This window comes from Lissotriton helveticus, chromosome 2_2 (assembly GCF_964261635.1).
Source record: "Lissotriton helveticus chromosome 2_2, aLisHel1.1, whole genome shotgun sequence".
Classification (NCBI taxonomy): Eukaryota; Metazoa; Chordata; class Amphibia; order Caudata; family Salamandridae; genus Lissotriton; species Lissotriton helveticus.
The window spans coordinates 326,848,002-326,872,096 of record NC_136060.1 but is presented as its reverse complement, the minus strand read 5'-3'; the positions used below and the strand labels follow the sequence as shown (position 1 = coordinate 326,872,096).

General features: G+C 41.7%; 1 protein-coding gene across 1 annotated transcript in view; it reads left to right on the top strand.

Moving 5' to 3' along the window:
- Positions 1-24,095, top strand: part of OTOP1 (otopetrin 1) — a 163,611-nt gene that overhangs the window by 92,457 nt on the left and 47,059 nt on the right. The gene's annotated exons all lie outside the window — the stretch shown is intronic.

Below are 24,095 nucleotides of genomic sequence, written 5' to 3'. Positions count from 1 at the left end.
TGGCAGCAGAATATGCACTCTGCAGTATGTTTAGCGGAGATTCGGTATCCTGTGTGCATATTGCTTTTTATTGTGGTAATACAGACAATTTAGATGTGGCCTGTGCTTACGTTGGAGTAACTGTGAGACCTTTCTGTAAAAGGGACCTGAGTGTGCACCGCCATCTTCATGTTATTTTGACTACCCATAAAATATACTTTACAGTAAATAACCCTTAATGCCGCGAGTAGTATTGTTAGAGACACATTTTTTTAATTCTAACTCATAATTCATATGTAATCTTGCACAACCTGGTCTAACCATGTCACTGATTTTTTATGTGCACAAGAAGCTTTCAGTGAGAAACAAAATATTACAATCTATTATTGTGATCGAAGTAAGTCTTAATTCTTTTTTATCATACTTATTAGTTAACCCATGCATGCCGATTAATTAATTGGTCACGTTTCATGCATGCTGAAAAACACTGTATAGTCCGTAATACTACATTTATTTACTTCCCAGCGTTTCTTGCACACATTGTGCGATGATTGGAGGAATGGTTTTTTTCATATGTGCTACGTGATATCCTTTTTACGTTGCGTTTGGGATTGACTCTAGCACGTTAAGGGATAAACTATTCTTGAGATCTCCTTATTGCTATACAATCATGCCTACTAATTAAAACATTGAGAAAGAGGAACAGCATAGCTTTTAACTGCAGTTCCTGCTCCACTTTTCTTCTCTGTTTGATTCTTTCATGCAGACCAGACATCTGGCACACCCAGGGCTTCATGTGGGAAGAAGAAACTGGGGGATGCAGGGTCTCTCAAAGGGGCATGGGCCATGGCCCATGTAATTAACACAACTGTTCAGTAGCTCTGCCTCATGCATACTACTGGTAAGGCACCCCCGGTGAACACGTCACCTTCCAAGAACGGTGGGGTGTAGGGGGGCATGGACACAGCAGCTATTATAGGCAGATGTGTTACACGGGATGTTGCAATCGCCAGCTGGAACATATGACTGTTTAGTGGTTTTTGTTGTGCACATTGGGCTCCGTCAATTCCTCCAAGTGCGAATTTCTGTGATTCAACGACAGGATACTTTTCTCTCTTTTTGCACGTCAGTTTCTCAGCTTGTCTATGTCTTCTTGCTCTGCATTTCCATTTTTGCCTCTGCATGGAAGTGTTTTTTCTTTAATCTACATGCCATATTCTCTTTTTTCTCTGTTTTTCACTTGCCTGTCAGTTTTTGAGCTAGTTGCTTGTACCATTTCACTCTGCCTCTCATTTCTTTACTGAAACATTTATTTGGCACCACAAGACACCTTTTGGTCACCGTTTGTCTACATAACATATTCTCTTTTAGCAAAAACATTGGCAAAGCCAATAGCTCTGGCTAAACACTTATAAGGTCACAAAGGCGAGACCTATTGTCTATGCCAATGCTTGTTATTACTAGGTGCAAGTGCGAAAATTGGGTATAGAATCCTTTGCTGTTGTTGGTGTTCACTTTTTCCTAATTAGCACCACTTGTCTAGAATTACCGACATTCCAGTCTCTAATCATCAATTTACAGCTGAGGACAATTCTACCTTAAATACCTTTCCTCTTGATGATTTTGTGTGTTCAAATCAGGATCTGATATTTGATCCAAATAAGTCACTTTTTCGGTACTAAAATCCCAAATATACAGGCAAAATGTTTGCTTATCAGGCCCTGGATCATTATGTTGCAATAAAACAGGGACAGTCCCGAAAGCAAAACCCTTTGAAAACAAATGAATTTAAGGTTTCATGTTGGATTTATATTTCTTAAGGATCTCGGTTGCCACTGGTTGCAACTAAAACCCCTCGGCTTTTGCTTGCAACCCAAGTCAAGTCAAGTCATAGTTTATTGTTTGATTAATTAAAATCTTTACAACCCCCCCATATAAATAAAAAACATATAAAAGAAATGTTGTTACATTCACAATTAAAACACAAATGACATTAACGCAATCCCATTAATTATTTGACAAAAGTGCAAGTGCTTGTCTTTCCATTCAAAATGTAAAAAAACTCGTTCGTTGGGATTCCTGATTACAAAATCATTTTCCTAGCTAAAACCCTGATAGCCCTTTAACTTATTTGGTGTAGTCTCTCCCACTCTACTAAATGAAAAGCACAAAGACGGATTATCAGGTAGGCGGCACGTTATGACATCATAATGGGTGCTACAATTTAAAACTAGAACAGCTTAATTAAAAAAAATGGAGAACCCTAAAAGGAGGCAATTCTTTTTGATAATGCACAGGTTTTCAGAAGTATAATATTTTAGATCTTTTAGAAGCCTACAACTAAACAGGGTCTCTTAATAATTTTGCATTCTGTCCATTTGTTTCGGTGATGGGTCAACTGTAGCCTTGCAGCACAGATCATACTTGTTTAGTTTACTCCCCATCGGCTTGCCATAAGAGTCTTCTGACCTTTGTCATGTATTTGACTGCCCGGCAGGCCAAGATAATGGTAGTGCCCTCCAACCAGCATATCACCACTTGCCTGCACAAACGAATGTTCAGATCATTAAAGATGTGTTTTAAGTACTGTCTCCTCTAGTCCATGACTGCTGGGCAAACACATAATAAGTGGGTTAAAGATTCTGCTTGAAAACCACATAATCGACAGATCGCGGTTTGGAAGGACTTTTGCTACGATGGATGCAGGTCTTTTAAATCATGCAAACCCATTCGGTTATGTATGAAGCTCTTTTTATACTGCAAGTTGAAGTGAGCGGATAGATATGCTTGTGGCTTTAAGGATCTATAAGAGTTGATGACGGTCCACCCGTGGCGGCGCTTGGTAATTACTTTTTTGTCTACCAGCAGAGATTTCCTTTCAGTTGCATCGTTAGCAGCTTTACTGAAGCTTGCTCTATCAACCCTGTTTTCCCATGCTGTTTGTATTTCCAGCTCTGCCAGTGAGATTCTCGGGTAACTTCCACAGGAATTCGGTATTTCAAGGATCATCTGGTGCTTGATTTCATCCCAGCATAATCTTTTCATGGTATCTGGATTAGAAAAGCGGAATTTGTGGCAAAGTTTAACAAAGCCACTCATGCCCCGAAAATTCTGATTCTGGAGGTCAAATTCCAGTTGGACCTGAGCTGGGGAGTCAGACTTTGGCAGGTCAAATACAGCCTTGTAAATCCTTGTCTGAAGTTCATTTAATAAATCAGCTTCCTTGCCGCACCAGGAAACTAAACCACCATATGACAGGCTGGGCTGAATTTGTGCAGCCATAACTTTTATCAGATGAGTATAGTTCAGACAGTCCAGTGTTTTGCGTAGTAGTCTATATACATAAATTAACGATTGAGCTTTAGCTTTTATGGCCAGTTTATGTTCCTTATGTGTTGCGCCCTGCCCTATTGTTACGCCGAGATATTTGTAGGAGCCTTGCTCTTCCACAATTGCCCCTTTCACCGACCATTTAAACTTGGTTGTTTTGGAATCCACTAAACGAACTATTTTTGTTTTTTCTTTGTTTAGTTCCAATTTTTCCTGCTCCAGATAGGTTACTAGGTTGCTTATTGATCTTTGTATTCCAATAGGGGTTTGGTTCAACAAAACAATGTTATCAGCATACTGTAAAACGGAAAATGACTCGTTGGCCATATTCGGCGGGTGGCAATCGACTTTTTCCGTATGCGATGTAATGTCTGAAAGGAACAAATTAAATAGGCTAGGTGCTAAAACACAGCCTTGTTTCAAGCCTTGCTGCGTATGGATGCTTGAGGCTGTACTGCACCCGTCGCCCAGCTTCACTCTTGCCCAAGTATCAGTGTATAAGGCGGTTATAGCGTTGAGCATTGTACTAGGCAATCCCCATGCGTTGAGTTTCTTCCAAAGATGCCTCCTACTGACTCGGTCGAAGGCGGATTTTATTTCCAGAAAACATGCGAATAGCCTAGTTTTCATTTTTTTAGCACTTTTTCAGTTAAGAGTGCTAGAATGGCCAAGTTGGTTATGGTGCCCATCCCTTGCCTAAAGCTCGTCTGGAACTTGGGAATGATATTCGTCTCATCCATCCAATCTTGGAGCTGGACTAACAGACAAGACGCATAAAGCTTGGCCTCTACATCTATCAGGAAGATCAGTATGTAGTTTCCCGGCTTGCGCTGATCTCCATTTTTATATATAGGATGGATTATGTTCCCTTTCCAGGAAACTAGAACGTTGGACTGTGTGTAGATCTCGTTAAAGAGGGGCGTGAGCTGGGAGGACCAGAAGTCTGGGTCATTTTTTAAAATAGCATTGGGAAGCCCATTTAGACCTGCCGCTCCCTCGGTCTTGAGTTTTAATATTATACCTCTTAATTGCTTTATGTTGGAGTTATTTAGCTCACTACTGCCTGTCTCTGATCCTATTGCTCTGCCTTCCACATGTTCCTGATCGAATGATGATTGTGTATGTTCTTGCTCGAGAAGCGGCCCGCAAGACCCTTCTGCGAGACCCACTACTATATTACTGTACAGGTTTCGCACATCTTGAATCCAATTTTCTTCTCCAATTCCCACTTCTTGTTGCAGTCTTGGGCCTATTGACAATTTATTTATTATGTCCCAAAAATCACTTCTGTTGGGCTTTTTACTTGCGCTCAATAATTTTGTCCAGATGGCATCCTTGTACGCTATTTTCGCACTCCTCAGGTTCCTCCTGTAGTTGCTCCTTAGTTCCTTCAACTTATATTTCTCAATTTTTCTGCCCATTATTGCCGCCCGTGATTGTAGTCGCACCTCTCTTGCAATCCCTCTTTTTTGTTCTCTAAACTCATTATTGAACCATGGTTTTCTTTTGGTCACTGTCCTTGATGTACTACCCGGGGTGGCTGGGAATCTTCGAACTAGTAACTGGGCCAGCTGTTCCCAAGTTTTTACACACTCATCTTCTAATTGCGGGCCCAATTTGCCCAAGAATTCCCTAGCTATCTCCTGTATGGTTTTCGAGGCCACTCCCCTCCATTTTACTTTTTGTAAATTGAACTTTTCTGGGGATTGCATGATGGAATTAATTTTTTGTGCAGGCTTTACCTTAATATTCATTCTCAAGATGTGGGGTAAGTGATCGCTTTCAACTCGTGGGGTAATTTTAAAAGTGTCGATTTGTGGGAGCATTTATTGCTGATGGTAGTAAAGTCTATGATTGAACAAACTTTTCTGCTCAAGTATGTGGCTGCCGCTGGTATATCTCCGGGTGTGTTGCCATTGTCAGACCAAGGGTTTCAAGTTTGTTCACTAATATTCTACCCCCCTGGTTATCTTGCCTTTTACTTTCGTACTGAATTTTGGCTATAAGGTTACAGTTGAAGTCACCTGATATGACCATTTGGCAATGCTGGTGACTTCTCTGCATTAATTTGATTAGATTCATTAGAGTAGTGTATTTTCCTTTCTGCTTCTTTCTTTCGGGATGAATGTAAATGTTGACTAATAAAAGTTGCCACTTTGATTCATCAGGCAAGTGTTTGCCGCTAGTTTGATCACTTAGACCCAGTTAATCCCCGTATCCAATTCTTCAGTTGACCAGTCCTGTTTTTGTGCAATGTAGATTGATAGCCCCCCTCTAGAGTGCCCGAAGATTGAAAATCTTTCTGCCAGGGTATGGTATTATATAAATCCTGGAATTGAGGTTGGAGTCAATTTCCAGGTTTCCTGGAGCAGGATTATGTCTTGTTGAAGAAAGAAGGATAGGGTTTCGTGATCCTGCCCCATGTCTTTAAATCCATGGACATTCCATGAGCAGATCGTAATGCTGGCTCGTCGAGCCTCCTCCCTATTAAGGGCCAGCATCCTTTCTCCTGTTGATGTTTTCGGTTCTTCATTAGGTATACTTATTGTTTAGCAATTTGGGCACCCAAGACCAGTCCCTGTTGTCCAGTAGTCTGCCCTCCGTGTTTGCAGGACTTTCCGTTACGTTAGCCCTGTTCTCGTTAAGAGGCATAGCGGGAGTGTTGGATCGCGCACCACGTACACAAGTTTTATGGCTTTTCCCCGGTGTAGCTCCCTCTCTTGGATTTTTTAGGAGGGGATGTGGGTACCTTGGACATTTGTGAACCCTCAGCATAATTCCCCAGGCTCCAAACCTTGCACTCATTGAGTATATTTTGTCCGCAAGTCCTTTGAGGACCAAGTTGTCAGAGTTTCTTCAGTGCCTGACCTTGGAGTTTGTTTGAATTTTACGGCAATTAGGTCTTGTGAGGGAATTCCTTTTAGTTCTGGAATTTCTTTAAATAGCCTTAACAAGTTCCCACGATTCAAGATGTCTTGCCTTCCTTTGGTCGCATATTCGGGTACGAATGTCAATTTCGATTCGAACCCCTCAGAATAGTTTAGGTCACTGTTGCAGGATTGTGGGATTTCATATTTTTCTGATTCAGAAATTCTTGTTACTGGGATTTCATTTTTGAATCGTGGGTCTCGCTTCGTTGGGTCTGCTTTTACCTCCTCCAATTTCCTTACCATTGTTCCTAAATTCTTCATTGCTCTTGTCGCTGTTGACTCCGGTTCTAGTTCCGAATAATGGAGCTTACAACTTCGATTCTTTCCAGTTATTGTAACCTCAATTGGTTTGTTAATATTTTGAACTTCGGTGGTTGTTAATACCTGCCGCTTCTTGACTGGTGAGACTTCCCGCTTTTCCAGTTCTAACCCTTTTTTTCTCTCCTCGTGAGGATTATCTCCTATTTCTGTTTTTGGACCTCTGTTACACCGAAATTCACTTTTATCTAACACTTGAGTTTTTTTTTCTTGACCTTCTCCTTTGTCAGTTACTTTGTTTCTTTCAGATTGCTGCGCGTCCTGTTTGTGTATCTGGCCTACTTTTTTCTCTGGTGGAGATCCTACGCTTATGTGGAGGACTTGGTCCATCTTTTGATGTGAGGGCGGGGAAATAGAGATCATACTTTGTTGTCTTGGCTTGGAGTTTGCAGTGACTTTGGTTTGGTCTTCAGCAATTTGTGCAGCCCCACGCGAGGGCACATTCGATGGATTATTCTTTTCCCCTTGCAGTGTTTTAATTGTAAATATCGGAAAGATTTTCTCCAAAGTTGGGCTTGGCTGTTTGTTATATTTGAGCCGGGCCTTCCTTGCACGCTTTCTTTGCCGTTTTGTTGGTTTGGCAACCACCGGGGACTTGAGGGAGCTCTGTAAGGCATCTGTTTAGGGGTCTGTTGTATCCGGTTAATCCAAAAACTCCACTTGCTCTGATTCGCCCTTGGCATTTCTGCTTGCCTCTGTTATTAAATTGATGCATTTTGTTTTTTCCTCTAGTTCAAACATTTTTTGCGTTTCTTTATTCTGCTTGTTGTTACAAGATTGTTTTACTACCCCTAAGATGTCCTTTAGGATTTCTGGGAGGGTTACCAATTTCTCAATAATTGAGACGCAGCCACAATTGGGCGTTTTTTTGTTGTTATCTATTTTCAGCTCTGGGCAGCTCTGAGTGACCTCCGCATACCTCCGCAGCTCTTGGCAGCTCTAGGCAGTTCTGAGCAGCCCCAAGCAGCTCCTGCGGGTCGCGGGCAGACCGCCTCAGCTCTGGGCAGATCTGAGCAACCTTTGCAGACCTTCGCAGCTCTGGGCAGCTCTAGGCAGCTCTGTAAATGACTCTCTTCTCCACTGGAAGCCAGTGTGGAGTAGTCAAGGCAATTGAGATGAATTTCCTTCTGGGAAGATTTAGAACTAGATAGGCTGCTGCCTTTTGTATCCGTTGGAGTTTTTTCAGACTACTCTTGGTAGCCCCAAGGTAAAGGATGTTACAGTAATCTATTTGAGAAGTTACTAGAGCATGTACAATGGGTTTCCTGGCTGCTATTGGCAGTAGGTCCAGGATCTTCCTCAGGACTTTCAAAGCCCCAAAGAGTTTTCCAGTTACACTAATTATGTGCTGATGACCAAGTAGAAGCTCCTTTGCCAACTATCAGCACTTCCGTTTTGTTGCCATTCATTCTAAGGCAGTTATCGTCCACATATGACACAATTTTGACGTGCTTTTCCGCAATTTCCGCTAATGGGCAAATAGATATGTGTATTAAAGTTGGGCTCAATATTGAGCCCTGTGGAACCCCTTGCATTAAAGAGATGCTATTTGACAAAACTTGAAATCTACTGGATTGGAGAAATTATGTAATCGAGAGCCGTGCTGTTCCACTGAGACTGCACAGCCTTAGCCTCTGAAGGAGTAGGTTGTGCAATACGGTGTATAAGGCAGCACTTAGGTCTAATAACACTAGATCGGCTGTATGCCCTTATCCGCACACTGTCTCAAAGTTTTGTGATTACGGTATTGAATTATATCTTCTATTTCTTGGTGCCATATATCCTCTTCGTTTTTCCATCTTTTATTTCATTCTTTTCTGTTTTCCTTATTCCGATTGCATATCTTATTTATGATAATATGTTTTTCTGTTTTTGGATTGATATATGTTTATTATTCAATGTTTTTGCAGTTTTTGGATAAAAAGATTTTCAATTAAGAAATATGAAAAAAAAGAAACTCCTCCAGGCAGAAACATACTTCACTGGCAGGCTTTGGGAGGAATGGGCTGCTTTGAGATGAGCTACCAGGGATGCTTTCAGTAGTTTGTTTCTGTTTTCATCTGCTGCTGGACCCCACCCCTTTGGCAGTGTATGGAGTGCTCAAGGGCATAATTTAGGGGTTGCCAGGAGTCGCAGCTGTGACCCCTGGCTTGCCCCTTGCAGCCCCTAGCACTGCATTTGCGACCCCTGGCCTCAGAAGTTGTAAACTCAGTGCTAAGAACATAGTGGAGATTCATCACTCCTTATTTTCTGTCCATTTTTTGTTATACAAATAGTGAATAGTAGTTTATTATTCACTATTAGTGTAATGAAAAATGAAGCACAGGTAGCTGTAATGGAACCTTTGGTGGCAGCTAAGATAAGTAAAAACGATTTTAAATGTATGTATACTAGGATTTAAGGTACTCTTGTTCAGCTGGCCTAACTGGGTCCCTGTAACCAGCCTGCTCTCCTTCATGGTCAGCCTGAACTTGTGACTTTGTCTCGGTCCAGCACAACTAGATGCTTCTTGAAACAATTTTCACTTAAATTTTTTTAATTCTTATGTCCAGTACTACTGATTGTTTTTTTTTTATTCTGGTCCTAAATTATTTATTACATTTTACCCTATTTTTCTAAATTGGATTTTCCTTGTATTGTGTTTGCCTTTATAACTGTTTGAAGTTACATAAATACTTACATATTACCTCTAAGTTACACATGCCTGTTTTTGTAACAAGCTACCAGAGGTTAAGCAATATTAATTTAGTGTTTACTTGTGACTGCACCCTGACAAGAATTGTGATTGCTGCTCTGGAGGGGTTTCTTTCTCTCAACCAGTAATCCAATTTCTTACAACTGATCAACTTCAGAATTTCTTGTAGACCTTGTTAAAACTGAAATCAATAATAGATCCATAAAACCAACTAACAACAAACCCTAGTCCAGTACTAACAGAAGTAAGAAACCGTGAGCGTGTGCTCAAAGTCCTCAATAGTCATAACAACGTTAACTATGAAACAGGACCTCAGTACCAGCCCCTCATGGGTCAACATTTCATCCATTCTGTGCTCAACTTCCACTCTTACTTCTGCCAAAAACCAATCAAACTACAACTACGGAATCTGGGAAGCAAAAGACCGAACCAGCAATTTTGACTTAAATGCAAGTAAAGGTCTAAAAGAACATTTGCAGACCTCCACCCCTGCTCTGACTTATCTCACTACACCATCCAAATCTATTTTTATTATAATGCGGTCTTTGTACGCCTTACTAGAAATGAAAAAGAATTCAAGACTAGTCCCTTGGTCAAAATGACCCCAGCGGTAAATGCCATCACAATATGACCATTTCACAGAGTAGCCAACCATCTTTAAATACTACATGATACATTACGTTCCGCGGTCACAAATAAAACAAACTACGAAGTTACAGGGAAATATGAATGCCATTAAGTTTCAAAAATGTTTGTCAGTTTACTTTACACCACAATAAGCAACAAGACGATCACATGACATATTAAATAGAAGCTATATTCTGGAGCTCAATCAAAGTTTTGCCCCGCTTAATGATTTCAATAAATATTCAATAAATATTCAATAGAAAGAGTCTCGTTTGCACTCAGCAAAACAAAACCACAAATTAACTATCCGTCATAAAAGAATATAAGAATCTTTCATCCAACTAAAGTCTACTGGAGAGACAAATACCATCCAAAAAAGGGGCGCGAGCCTACTTTCAGTAAGCCATTTTAGAAGCGAAAGTGTCAAAGAACAACAGGGAAAGCAAGTCACTATATCAAAGGAGGCAAAAGGCCCGTACAAAATAATCACTCGACTCCAATTCTAATTGAGTTAGAAACGTCTGGAGATTGTCACTGCTGTATGAAATAACCACCTGAACAAGAATCAGAGAGGTCATGGGTTCCTGCATCATAACAGGAGAAAAGGTAAACAGAATTAGAGACCGTATGCCACTCAATCAAGAAAAGAGTGTCTGACCCAGCACACAGCAAAATCGGTTGCAGGAAATCAGACAAACCTCAGTTTTCTCATGGAACATAGCAGGTTAGGATCAGTAAAGCAGTCATGCCGACTCCATATCGTTTTTAACAGGACACAAGATAAAATGCTTACAGGAAACATGGAAAACAAAAGCATTCAACCTCCCAAGATTTTCATTCTACAATTTTCCCGTCACTCTTGTGGCAAGAAAAGAAGAGCTGTGCCGTGAAGCTGCGACGCCCCTTTACTCTAGGTTTAAATTAATCTGTGCCTCCCAATGTTTATGGCGGTAAACTGCGCACTGCAGAGCCTATATCCAACATGGCGACCAACCCTGGGACCGAACCAGGCACTGATGACAGGAGTGTGGCAAGGCACCAGTGAAACTCTTATTATTCGAGTACCCATGTTGCAATGGCTGACCCCTGATTTCCCTGTCAAAACACACTGTTGTTTGATGGGAAGTGTTTATCAGTATATTAGTGTTCGTTGTAGAATACCTTGCTGGAATGCTAGCCTTCAAGCTAATCCTAGGAATTAGTAAAGCACTGTTCAAAATATCAGGCAAGCAAAACTGAAGAACAAATCCATTGCGGGATTTAGCGTAATCCCAAATGCATCACAGAGAGCATTATGATGTTGACAGACAGAAAGCATGCAGACAAACAGGATATGTGGATTGAGTTTCTTTACGCACAACGGTTGTCAACAAAGCCATCAACGGTTAACTTAACCTAGCAGGCACCACCGGCCATTGACTCAAAGACCCCACTCATTGATTTGCAGCTACACGGGAACAATGGTTGGACAAAAACATCAGTCTGACTTAAATGTAATGTTTTGAAGAGGGGTGGGGCGGAGAACAATACCAGTTATTTTGTTTTAGGGTTCTCCGCGTAGGAAGCATGCCGTCTTGCACTCAATGCGATTAATCATCCCCCCGTCGTGTTCGTTGGATATTTGTACAGGGGACAGGTGAATTTGAAACCACTGCTCATGCACATGGAGATATGCTCAGTAAAGATTGGGCCATGAACCTCCAGCTATGCTATCATGTGATGGTGTCCTGCTGTGCATCTGTACACACTCATGTAATAGCATCATGCGGAGTGATGGGAGGGACTGCATCTCCAGATACGCACTCATGATCATATTATGCTGTGTGCATGCTGGTCAAGCACTCGTGTGATGGTGTATTGCTGAGCATTTTCATATACACACTCATTTTGCTGTCATGTTGAGAAATGGGAGGGACTACTGAATCCCTAGATATACACTCATCTAATTATGTCACACTGAACTACGCTTCTCCAGTCATGCACACCTGTAAAGGGCAAATGCAAAAATAACAGTTGATGGACAGAATGCAGAACAATGTCATACATTCACCCCAGTACAGAGAGCTGGGCCTAAATTTATCGTTTTTTTGCTCACCATGCCATTCCAGTTTGAACCCAGCAATATGCAAATCAGTCTTGACACTGTGCCCCATGGGAACAGTCTAGCCCGAACTGCCAAGCCAGATCCTCTCTGGACTTGTACCAAGCATCCTACGACCGGTTTCAGGCTTTCAGCCCTCATCAACCAGGATAGCTTGATTCCAGTGGCATGGAGAGCACGGGACGCACGTCTCAGCATAGCCGTCCCACTCGGGTGACAAATGCAAAAACAACAGTTGATGGACAGAATGCAGAACAATGTCATACATTCACTCCAGTACAGAGATCTGGGCCTAAATCCGTCATTTTTTTTCTCACCATGCCATTCCAGTTTGAACCCAGCCATATACAAATCAGTCTTGACCCTGTGCCCCATGGGAACAGTCCAGCCCGAACTGCCAAGCCAGGTCCTCCCTAGACTGGAAACAAGCATCCTAGGACCGGTTTCGGGCTTTCAGCCCTCATCAGCCAGGATAGCTTGATTCCGGTGGCATGAAGAGCACGGAACTCATGTCTGAGCATACAGGTCCCACTCGGGTGACAAATGCAAAAACAACAGTTGATGGACAGAATGCAGAACATGTCATACAGTCACCCCAGTACAGAGATCTGGGCCTAAATTCATTGTTTTTTTGCTCACCATGCCATTCCGGTTTGAACCCAGCCATATGCAAATCAGTCTTGACCCTGTGCCCCATGGGAACATTCCAGCCCGAACTGCCAAGCCAGGTCCTCCCTGGACTGGAAACAAGCATCCTAGGACTGGTTTCGGGCTTTCAGCCCTCATCAGCCAGGATAGCTTGATTCCAGTGGCATGGAGAGCACGGGACTCACGTCTGAGCATACCCGTCCCACTCGGGGTGACAAATGCAAAAACAACAGTTGATGGACAGAATGCAGAACAATGTCATACATTCACTCCAGTACAGAGATCTGGGCCTAAATTAATCTTTTTTTTGCTCACCGTGCCATTCCAGTTTGAACCCAGCCGTATGCAAATCAGTCTTGACCCTATGCCCCATGGGAACAGTCCAGCCCGAACTGCCAAGCCAGTTCCTCCCTGGACTGGAAACAAGCATCCTAGGACCGGTTTTGGGCTTTCAGCCCTCATCAGCCAGGATAGTTTGATTCCAGTGGCATTGAGAGCACGGGACTCACGTCTGAGCATACCCGTCCCACTCGGGGTGACAAATGCAAAAACACCAGTTGATGGACAGAATGCAGAACATCTGGTCCCAAGATGCTTGTTTCCGGTCCAGGGAAGACATGGCTTGGCAGTTTGGGCTGGACTGTTCCCATGAGGCACAGGGTTAGACTGATTTGCATATGGCCATGTCTAAACTGGGGTGGTGGAGTGAGCTAAAGAATGATGATGGATTAAACCCAGATCAGTTGACTGGTGGTGAATGTTTGATTTAATCAAACGCTCCGTCCGTCATCCCCTTTGGGATCACATGTAGAGGGGGCATGCTGGGTGAAGGCATTGCCATTTGCTTCTAGCTGTATATTCATTTAATGAGTTCATGCAGGGTGAAGGGTATGCCATGATTATCTTGTGATATACTAATGCAATGTAGTTATGCTGAGTTAAGAGTAGGCACTTCACTTCTAGTATTGCATTAATGTAATGTAGTCATGCTGATTGAAGGGCACACCACATACTTCCAGTCACATGCTCATGTATAGATGTCATGCTGAGTGATGGGTGGGGCACGTCCCTGCAGCTGACATCTGACATGTCATCCACCTACAGCTATACACTGATGTAGTGTGTTTGTGCTTACTTGCAGGTGGCCAGCGCACATCTAGCTATACAGTAATGTAATGTAGTAATACTTTGTTAACAGTGTACCCACATGACATATAATGAATGGGTAGACATTAAGCCATACATTCAGCTGACACAAAATGCCTAATGCCCTTGCAGGGCACCATTGCCCTGCATTCTCTTGAATTCCAGGTGATGTCCCAAGGTCCTCCTTTGATTCCTCGCTATTTACGTAGGAAGCCCAACTATAGATAGCATTTAAGAGTGAATGCTTTTATGTTACCTCTTACTTACCCTGGAACTCCCAGCTAACCTCACAGTTCAGGTTTTACAATCTCAGCACCTACATTCAAGAACCAGCACTGGTTCTTAGTTCTAATGTAGACTTACTTCCAACTTCTACCCCCAGGCTTACAGCTGAGTAGAGTGAGTAAAGGTGACTATGGGCCTGATTTAGATCTCAGCAGATGGGTTACTCCATCACAACGGTGACGGATATCCTGTCAGCAATGTTTAAATCCCATTGTATCCTATGGAATTTATATTTCGTGGACGGGTTATCTGTCACCGTTGTGATTGAGTGAGCATCCTCCGAGATCTAAATAAGGCCATTAGTGCTTCCTCACGCGTAGCGTGAAACTTTGTTTTTTACTGTAGCTTTCGTGAGAAGTGTATCATTAATTATATTTATATATATATATATATATATATATATATATATATATAAATATATATTTATATATATTAGTTCTCGAGAGAGAGAAAAAGACGATGAGAACATTGCTTCATGTGAGAGAGACAAAAGAAGACGGTATTGTACTGTAGTTGCATTTCTATAACATTTCATTCCACCAACTTGGTGCCAAATAGCTTCTAGCGATGGGTAGCATGCTAATCTCCGGCAGTGCTATAGATGGGAATGTACACGTCTGTGGAGGTCTATATGCATAGAGTTGTGATGCCATGCATTAGGAATAGACCAAGGTTGAGCACTTTCATGATTTGTTTCGACATCTAAACATGAGCTAGAAGTGCAAAGGAGTGATAGACAGGACACTTTAGGATGACAGTAGGTGTATGGATAGGTGGTGTGTATGTGTACAATATAACTGTGGCCTATTTGAGAAGAGTAGTTATGTCATGCATGTGGGACAGAAACAGCATAAGCTGTGTCACCTAAGGCATGAAGTTGTGCATATGCAAGTGTTTAGGATGTGTGCAAGGATAGAAGTGGTGATGAAAGAATACAGATTCTACCACAATAAAGTCGTGTTTATGAGTTTAAGCAACTTTGAGTATGAAGTGCCTGTATGGTGAACACTTCCATTTACTACATTGTAAGCTGAGGAGTTCACGGAGGAGTGGCAGAAGAGCAACCCATGTGAATGTGATTTATATAACCAGCCACAGTATATACTCTGGGAAGAAGGGCAACCCATGGTTTGGGCATTAGATGACTAGCCTTAGTATATGCTCTGGAGCAGTGTTTCCCAAACTGTGGTCCGCGGACCCCCAGGGGTCCGTGACACATTCCCAGGAGGTCCTCAGGCAGTAATTATAAAAGCACAACAAAGTTCCTTGTAGAATTAGAAGTTTTCCAGCAACAATAAAATTGTCAAGATAATGTCAGTGATTAATGTACCTGCTGGAGAGAGATGAGAGTTGTGTCAATTGGCAGCTTTGACTTATCTAATGTAGCACAGAGGGTTAATATGCCTACTGCAAAAAACGTGTACCATGCATTTTAAAAAACCTTTTTTATGTGCATAGGTTAGTGGGTTACTGCTTTTGTCACAGAGATTATTTTGTTACTGTGCAGTTCATAAGTGAATCTAGCAGTGACCTATAAACTGTCATCAAAGAGCTGCTTGCAAACTGCAAGGTACAAGTTAGAAACATATATTTTTTCCAAGTCTTTCATTATCCTGATACTGCTAAAATGGTGTATTTGGGTGGAAATACATTTTTATTGTTAAAGTCAATGCTAACCACTGTGTTATGTTCTGAATCCTGGGTGTGTGCTTCTCCAGACCAAGCACTCTTTAAAAATACCTACCAGTATGAATGACATGTGAATCCTACACCTTGTTGTCGCATTTGCCTTATGCAACAATTTCAATACACTGATTTACACGTATGAATCATTGTCTCTAAGGGGCACATTTACAATGAAAGTGACGCAGTGTGTGCCGCAAGCCATTTGGCTGCTCCGCATTGAGTTACTTTCAAAGCAATGGGATGCGACAAGTTTACAGTAATATGTCCCATCTCTGTGCTTCCCCCCAGCGCTGGCGCACAAACTGCTGCCATGTGCCTGCACAGGCACATTTGCACCATGGTGCAAGGATGCCTGCGTTGTGTGGACATTGTTTATATGCAGGAAGGGTTCCCTTCCTGCACATAAACAATCAGAAATGGCGTTTTTCAACTTCTAAGTGTGCTGCATTAGCACACATAGAACTTGCATAACGTCATTGTTTTACTGATTGTTTATGTGCAGGAAGGGGCACCTCCCTGTACATTAACAATCACCAGAGGTGATATCCTTTCTATGCGTGCTGCAGAATGCAACAAGCATAGAAAGAGGAAAAAACGAGGATAAATGAATACATTTCTCCTCGTTGCGCCTCCCTACGTCCCCTGGGGAGGCACAGCATTCAGACACATTTTCAGATTTACGATTTCTAGTAAATCTGGAAATGTGTCTGATTTCATGGGTGTTGCGTGGGAACATCCACAGCAACACCCATGGAACGCCCCTTTCACGCAAATTAGGCCATGTTTACAAGACCAGGGTGGCTTTCCCCGCCTTGGAAATATGGGGCACTAAAATGCACCACCGGTGCATCACTTTTTGTGATGCACCCGTGGCACAAGGGGCTTGTAAATCTGCACCTATATGTGTGTGATGTAAAGTGCTCTGACATTCTTCAATGGTATGAGAGATGCTATAAAACAAATGAAATACATGTGACAGAGGGGCTATGGAGAGATGAGAGTCACTGTTGGAGAGTGAAAATAAGGGAATCATTGAAGAACCCCAACAAAGATTGTCGTATCCTGGTGCATAGTAAGGTCATCATTAACTATTCTTTAAAAGCTGCTACAATTCAATATATAAGGATACATTTTTTGTAGAATGCACCATTGTTTCCTACATTTTCTGGGGGGGGAGCCTCCCAAAGCCCGTTTTGTAGTGGTCAGGCTCATTCACTGCACTTGGTGTGCACTGTATGGGGACTGGTCTGAAAATATTTGTCTTGGCTGCTTTGGGTTTCCAGTCTGGCCCTGGCAGAAGCCTCGTACTGCAAAATAAAACCAGCCATTTAAAAGTTAGTCACGGAGATGCAGCACTAACCTTCCTGTTTTTTGCAAAATCTTTCAATACAAAATACTAAAATCCTTAGTAATTTGAGTATTTGTTTTGTGTGCACACGTGTGTTTATTGTTTTCTAATTATTGTTTTAATGTTTGAAATTCAAATCAGACAAATTGCTTGGGGGTCCCCGGCTTCCAGTGGTGACTCAATGGGGATCCTCAGGAGTCAAAAGTTTGGGAACCACTGCTCTGGGGGATCTATTGAGGAGTGGTTGAGAAGCAGCCCATATATATGTTCTGATGACTCTGTCTTACAGCAAAAAAGAGGACCAATTATTGTGGGACAGAAAGCTGCTCATTTTGATAACTCCCTGTAGGTGTGTAATAGAGTGATCAGATCAGGTGAGGCTTAATATATGAAATGTTGCTCCGATCCTGCATTTGTATAAACAAATATCATTGAATCCTGAAGGGTCCCAAATTATATATCGGGTGTGGTGTCCCTGTTTTTGCCATGGTGCACCCTGAACTAGCTGCGCCCAGCTCTGTCAGATTCAGTGCCTCTCTTTACACAAAAATATGCATTCTCCTCAAGGTATTGTGATCTCTGAGAAGTGTGCATTAGTGAGAGACATGGCTTAAGTTTGAAACTGTAGCCCTGAATTTCACTGGAAGTGGACCTGTCTTTATTTGGGTGAGGTGTGGGGGGATATGCATTCCGCTGCAATTGGGTGCAATACTTTAGTGAACCAGCCTGGGGGGGGTGCCTGGGTAGTCTCCCTCTCAAGCGGTGCCATCATAGGTATATTAACTGACTGTGCACTACTTTTATGTGGTACTTTTATTGTACTGACTGACCGTTTTCTTGCACCTGTGCCCATTTTAGTAATGTGGCAAAGGAGCAAAGGCAAAGTTTTCTCTCATTTGCATGGAGCCACGACCCGATAAAAGGAAATGTCCCACTGTAAAAATGGATGGCACACATACAAGATCTGCCCCAGTGCTCTCCATACTATTGCACTGGTCTTACAAGAATCTGTGCTCCCATCTATAACGGAAAACTACCAAGGGATGCAAGACGTGGGCGCAGATGGGTGTTGCGCTCACAGGGCACTTCCTGTAATAGGGTCACTACTAATTGCCAAAGCAAATCAGGATGCTGGGCAACCCTAAATCAAAGAAATGATGCAACACAAAAGCACAAACAAGACAACACATCACTACCACAAAAAAATGCAACACAACATATACACACAAATACTCTTGTCATACATTACCGCCTCCACAAATCTACTTTATAATGTAGCGCTACATAGTGTTGGGATCAAAAGAAACCTGTTTTACCAAAAAGCAGATGTAATTGTGCATTCAATAGTGTTAGCCAAAAAGAAGGAGAAAAAAAACGAAAAGTATTTTGCTATAATACTTCAAAACTATTTCAGAAACATCCACACATAGCTCATTGTTGTGCACACACTTAAGTACAGACCCATTGCCCCACAGGTGCGTCACATTTAATATGGTAAAAAGTGACATACGCAAGGTGCTTGTAAATAAGCCCATCACAGTCATAAATAGTCCTTTGTTTTGATGGTATATACTCAACAACTATTCAACCGTCAGATAATAAACCGAACACATGCTCACTTAAGTGTATTTAGAGAATCATCAGTTAGACCTTTCTAATCCACTGCATACATACAACTATTTCAGTTCATGAGGTAAATAAACATTTGTGTCGCACCTGTATCCTCTATCATGGTAAGGGTTTTCTCCAATCATGGTACTCTAGAAGACATGTAAACTTTACCCAGTCTATCAAACAGGGGGTCTTATTTACAAAGAATTAACACAGCGCAGTGCCGCAAGCCATTTGGCTGCGATGCGTTAATTCCGAAACATAGTGTGGTGTCATATCTACAACAATATGACAGATCCCTTTGCTCCCCCCTGCACTGGCACACAATTAGCTGCCATGCACCAATTCAGGCACCCTTGCACCGTGGTGTAAGTGTGCCTGCGTCACGGGGATGTTTTTATGTACAGGAATGTGTCCCTTCCTGCACATAAACATTCTGAAATGGCATTTTCAAACTTCTTTGTGTGTTGCATTAGCACACATGTAAGATGCAAAATGTAATTTTTTTTAATGATTGTTTATGTGCAGGAAGAAACACCTTCCTGCATAAAAAAAGATGTGATTTCCTCGTTCTATGTTTGCTGCAGAATGCAGCATGCATAGAAGGAAGAAAGAAACGAGGAGAAATTAATATATTGCTCCTCGTTGCACCTCCCTACCCCCATTCTGATGCATTTCTAGGTTTACGATGTTTCATAAATCCAGAAATGCAGCAGAAGCCATGGGTGTTGGCTGGCAACACCCACAGCTCACCTATTGCACGCCCCTTTCACACAAAGTGTTGCGTGTAAAATTTACCATTACATGAAAAGCCTGCAGGGTGGCTTTACATGTCCTTGTAATTATGGGGCAGTAACCGGTGCGTCACAAAAAGTGACGCACCGGTGGCGCAAAGGGGCTTTTAAATATACCGCAGGATATCTTGGACCATATCACAGAAAATGTGCTGTGGTGCTGATGGGACAAATCAATTTTCTCTTATCTACTGCAATATCCACCCATCCACCACCCCCGAAGGTGAGTGCTCCCCTTGTAATGCAGAATTGATTAAACAGATTTATTTTCCCTTGTCCATGTCATGATTTTTGGACAGGGGATGATGGAGAAAACAACTGCGAAACCTAACGCAGCACATGAATTACTTATCAATCATTTTTTGTGAGTTGCAGACATTGCGATAAAGTCTAATCCAGAAAATAAGTATTTTGTATACAAGAACTAACATAGTTTATAGTTCATGTTCTGCTTACGTAATAAAAATGAAATATTCCCACTTCCCTTCATACTCGAACCATTAGTTTACGTTTGAAAGATTCGAAAGTACAATCAATTTGATTCATATACTGCCAAGGAACAGGCACAATCTGACCTATTCTGCCTTGCTAGCTATTACTCTCCCAGCACTTTACTTCAAATCAAATTCTCATCTTCTCAGTACATGCTGATGAAGTCCAGTCAGGCCTAAAAACACAACTTTACGATGCTCCAAATAGGTATTTGCTGCAAACTGCACCAGCCTTTTTCTAACAACATAGTATAATCACTATTTCACCGTGTTGAACCTGCAGGGTTTATTTGAATCAAATATAAATGTGTATTCGTTTTGCCTGATGTTTGTTACCTTTCCACCTTTCCCTCTACTTCTTACAGCCCAGTGGGAAACCGTGCACATTTCCAGTCGGGATTTAAGCTCTAGTCCTACTAATTTCACTGCATATCTATAATATGTTCAAATCCTCCATTAAGCACAGATGGCAATACCTTTCCTACCATTGCAGCATACCTATCTCCCTCCTAATGACAACCAAACGAACAGATACATTGCTACAGTATTGTGTATTAAACAATACACTTGCTTGTATTTATTCATCTACTTCTGTGGGACCTGGTCTCTCACCAGGCTTTGATACATTGTCACTTTTGCTTCATCTCCTCTTTAGGAGAGGGATGCATAGTGGAGAGTTCAAACTGCAAGGGTGCACATCCTATGCTTAATAGTTCTAGTCGCCTTTCTATGACACAATTTACTAAAAACCGTGCCATCTTATTTTAGATAAAAGCCCAATCCTTCTCAAATTGATGGGCCTGCTGATTGAATCACTAGGGAAATCTGTACAATCCTTTGATAAACAATGGGGTAAAGCTTGGACTGACATATGACACTGGTGTTGAAATGTAGAAACACATTTGTAGTGTCTGCTTTGCCAGTCCAAGCACAGGAACCATACACAAATCACTAAACGCTTTACATAATTCTTTGCATGAGTTTCTGAATGGCTTTATGTCAAGGGTCTGCCAATGATCTTTCATGAAATGTACTCCTCTGTGCTTATTTTTGGAATTCTCTTCAGTGAACAGTAGACCATTCTCTTGTTGCATTGCTATGTTCCCTTCTATTTGGTTTTTTTTAATTTCTCAAATTTCTTGGCACATTACGAGCTCTTGTATATCCAAAGATGTATTTTGGTTGCCCGTTGCAGTTTATCTCGTTCTTTCAGACCCTGGCTGTTTGTGATCATTAGCTAAGAGATTCTTTTGTTGAAGTGTGACTTATAATATCAACTTAATTAACTCTGCTGTGTCCTCGACTGGTGATGCTGTTGTGACTGTCTGACTAAGTGCTTTTTGTTCTTTTCTGTTCATGATCTCAGCCTTCTTGAGTCTTGTGACAAGTGCTTTCTATTGGAGATCAGGCATGCTGTGGAACTTGTAAAGCCTGGAAATCCTCCTTTTGTGCATACTGATCATCTGGTACTGGTCTATTCATGATATGTATCCATTGGCTGACTATGCCTGCTATGTAATATTGGTTTGGTATAAGAGTATCATTTTCAGAATATTGTAAGACACAAATATAATGTTCTAAATATAATGTACAATAGTATTGCCCCATTAAATTTAGTAAAAAACATCTTCACCAAATGGAACAATATTTTTGTGAACGATATTTAGGACACAATATTTATATCAGATACTATTTCTGAAAGCTATATCCTGGCATAGAGCTGCTATCATGGTTTGGAAATGTTGCACACACTCCAGAGGCTTAGCTGCTTTGCACATCACCAGTGCTGGTTTATATTTTAATTTTTCAAAGTTGATGATGCACGTAAAGGTCTCAAATGCTCTACTGTGGAACCTGAATTATGTCAGATGGTTGGTTGCTTATCATGTGGGTCATATACTCGCACATCCCACTTTTCCATCCATTCCTGTCTTCTGTGGGTTCCATCCTTACAGGCCAGGAAGTGTTGTCGCTGTTAGAAATGTAAGGGTGAAGGACCATATGTTTAAGGGTACTAATGATGCCCTCATTATACAGTTCACCGTTCAACATCGTTCTCCTTCCAAACAGCCAAATTTTGGCCATTGTCATTTGACAGTCCTCACAATAATCCCTGGATGCGAAAAGGAAGTAATTCTGAAGATCCAGCATGCTTTTATATTCTGGTCTGACTTGCATCAATTATCTAGCTTTACATAGAGCGGTGCATACCTAAAATAAAATTAGAGCCTGAGTGTTGCCATTCTGAGTAGTAGTAATGGGCCTGGAGAAACTCCAAAATATTGACCTCTTCTAAGAAACAATTTTCCTTTGTTTTAGGGAAAGCTTAACTCTGTTCATGAAATCAATGAGCAAGCAATTTTAATATCCTAATCCTTTAATATTCTGCTTCTCATTACAGTCCATTCTGTCACTAATTGGCCCTGACAACACAGCCAACTAAAACATGACTCTGTAAGAGTAAGCTTGCACCACATGAAGTGACACAAAATGCATCAGGTGGGCTACACATGTAGTGTTTGAATTCTTGATATCTGAACTTTTCCTCATCGCATTTGTAAATTAATTTTTGTGTTACAGCAGATGATGTTTTAAATTTAGCCTATTTTGGTTTTGCATTCCTGCAAGGGTGTAACATAAGTGACAACTTCCGCTGTTGGTTAGAGGTCCCCAACTCTGAACAAGTACCAGATGTACTAATATTTTCATTTTGCATTTCTCTAATTGTGATTTTTTGCAACTCACACTTAGAGACTCGCAAAATGAGATGTACTAACGTCTTTCCCGCACATTAGAGATTCTCAACTGGGTCACAAGGGACCTGTCTCATCAATATTCATGAGTCAGGTCGTAATTGGACACTCATTAGGAATGGGCAATAGCACAAGTGTGGTGGTTTCCTGGGGACAGCAGATCATTATGTCTGTCTTTGCTTTTAAATAAATCAATTTTTTTCAAAACAATTTGGCCAATTTCCTTAAAGGAAAACGAGATACGTTTCAGAAAGAAAAATGTAATGTTTCGTTTTTTAAGAGTAGGCTGTGGTCTTGAGGCAATGCCTACTCTTAAAAAACATTTTTGCTACCATTCACAGAGGGGAAGGGGTTCCCAGGAGACCCTTTCCCATTTGCGACTGTCTTACCACCTACCAGAAGTAAGTGGTAAACTGCAATTGTTTTGCGACTGCATTTCGGTCACAGAACAATCGTACTCCATATTAGGAAGGGACGTCCTTGGCATGCCCCTACCTAATAGCGACTCGCAAACCCTATTTTGTGAGTTGATAATAGGTTACCGACTCACAAAATAGTCAAATGCATTTGCAAAATGTATTTTACAAGTCACAAAATGACCTGTAAAATACGTCGTACATCAGGTCCCCAAGATCCACGTGTCACGCTGAGCAGAGAGGAGTTGTGCCGTAAGTCAGCAGTCCTATTACCTCACCAAAAACATGGTTCCCCTGCTCTATTTTGAGTCAAATTAACTGCTAGTTTACTTCTGGTGGAGCCTACAAAGGTTCTGCTGAAGTTAAGCCCTTAGCCAGCAATCCCTCTTCCTCAAGACCGCAGGTCAACAGTAATGATCATTCTGCCTTATCGAGGTGGGGCGACCATTGTTCATTTTCTCTGCCTGTGTCCACCATATGATGCATGGAGGAAACGAGCAGTGAAAATGGTTAATGGTTCTCATGCACAGCTAAATGCTCCTTTCATATTAGTCCATGTTTTTTTGGGGTCAGAGTAAGGAAACTCCCACTTTGAGAGTTTGTTTTCTCTAAACAAAAGGTTTACTGAGCTGGCACTTTAATCCTGGTACTTCCTCAGAAAATGTCATTGCTGTGAAGGGAGCCACAGCTTCCCCATTCACAGAAGAGCTGTCCCTTGCATGGATGGGGTGTCTCTAGATATGATGGGTGGTCCTCCACCAGAGGACGCCTGCTGCTGGCCTAGTAGGATGGCCAAATCTTTTCAGTAGCTGTCTTGTAGCTTTAAGGAGTGCTTTTAATTAACACTTTACAGTTCTTTTCAGGAGGCCCTTAACACATTCTGAAGGAATTCGCCATTATCTTGCAGTAGGCCACTTAATGCAAGAACACTGTTTTA